The sequence below is a fragment of the Rhea americana genome, unplaced genomic scaffold (assembly GCF_003343005.1).
Source record: "Rhea americana isolate MKP2758 unplaced genomic scaffold, rheAme1 scaffold_98, whole genome shotgun sequence".
In the NCBI taxonomy this organism is placed as follows: domain Eukaryota; kingdom Metazoa; phylum Chordata; class Aves; order Rheiformes; family Rheidae; genus Rhea; species Rhea americana.
The window spans coordinates 1,394,745-1,396,552 of record NW_028187177.1 but is presented as its reverse complement, the minus strand read 5'-3'; positions in this window follow the sequence as shown (position 1 = coordinate 1,396,552).

Here is a 1,808-nt window from a genome sequence, read left to right as displayed (position 1 = left end):
TCTAATGAAATATTTTAATAATAATAATAAAAAAAAATGATTCCTGAACCTTGCTTCTGGGAACAGGACCTTAATTTCTGTACCTCTTACAGGAAAGAAATCCAATTCTGTGTTAAACAGAGATTTTAGCCTCTCAGGGAAAATACCTAACTGTAAAGAGACAGAAGAAAAAGCCCAAATTAGTTGTGTGATGTCAGTAAATGATACCATGAGTTGAGAAATCCAGCACGAGTTTCGCTGAAACCGCTCACGGTTTCCACCCCCTCCCCATCTGCCGAGAAACCCCGTGCGCGGGCCGGGGGGCGGAGGGAGCGCCGTATTTCCACATCTGGTTTTAGGAAGATTTGGAAAAAATCCTTTCGCTGAAGGATTAGCACCGGTAACGAAGTTTATTTGTTTCTCTCGATATACGGTAACATATCGGGACTCGGGCATAGCTGTAACCCAGCTGCCCGGGAGCCGCGTTGCTCGCGGGGCGCGCGCGTGCCGGGGAGAGCCGGGCGGCCCGGCCGGCTCGCCTGCCTCTGCCTCTGCTTCCTGCCGCCCCAAAAGATAACGGGGCTGTTCCCAACCAGGGAAAAACTTCCCCTGTTTCATTTTATGCATCTTTAAGTGGGAAAGTTTTACTATCAGAGCCCTGGTTCTTTCACACTTGCACTTATTTCAGCTCTGTGGTTTCTTGCACTGAAGGGAAAGCAACTGTTGATGATGCCGAGGCAAGTTAAACAGGAGACACCTACGTGTTTTTAACCATTTCTTTGCATCTACAAAAATGGTTGCAGAAAGCAGGAAGCTCCACTTGGAAACACAAGGAGTTTGTCTGGGGAGAGTGTTCTGTTTAATGAGTCGTGCAAAGCAGAGGGGTGCAAAGCGCAGTCTGCAAAAGGCCGGTTTCGGTTTGCCAGGGATGCTCTCGGACGGCGCGGCGAGCGCCACCGCCGCCGGGGCGAAGCCGCGCGTTGGGGAGGGATTCGGGACAGGAGCAGCCCGGCGACGCGCGGGAACCAGCTGCTATTTCCCGCGTCCTCCGGTCCCGCCGGCGCCACCGAGCACCTCTTCCCGGCCTCGCGGGTTTTTAACCTCTCCTCACTGAAACTCCCGGGCAGGTTTTGTTTTTCCCAGCGCTCGCCGGCTGCAGTCTTGAGCCAGCGACTGGCCTCCTGCACGCTCCCCGGGGACGGCGGCGGGCAGGGAGCCACCGGCGCTCAGGAAGAGCCGCTTTGTTGTGCAGCAGAGCCATTGAATTCAGCCGCTTCCAGGGAACCCCACGCTTGCTTTAGAGATTTATTCTTTGAGAATAAATCTAGAGATTCATTGCTGCGGAAAGCGGCTCTGCAATGCCGTGCCGACGGAGCCCGGCGCACCCGCGTGCCACCGTGGCGGAGCAGCTTCCCTCGGCGGTGCCCGTCCCGCCGGCGGCTGGGCAACGCGGTCCGGAGCGGGCAGAGCGACGTGGCACCGAGCGGGGCAGCCGGAGGCTGCGGAGAGGCCGGCTCCCCGAGCACGGAGATGCCCGTGGGGCGGCCTCCGCCGGCGGGTCRCCGCTCCCACGACGCTGCTTGGCTGCAGCGAGGCAGCTTGAGCCATAAAAGTGCTTTTTATAGGTCATTTGAGAAGGTATCCCGGCAGCTGCCACTTACCCCGTGCGGAGCGCAGCTCCCCCGCCCCGCTGCTCCAAAGCAGCCTTAAACCAACGCACCGTTTGCTAGCGGAGCCGGCAAGGGTTGCAAACGCCGAAAACGCGGGCGGGCCGCGCACGAGCTTGGCGCCGGCCCTTGCGCCCCGCGCCGCATCCCGGCCGGAGCCGG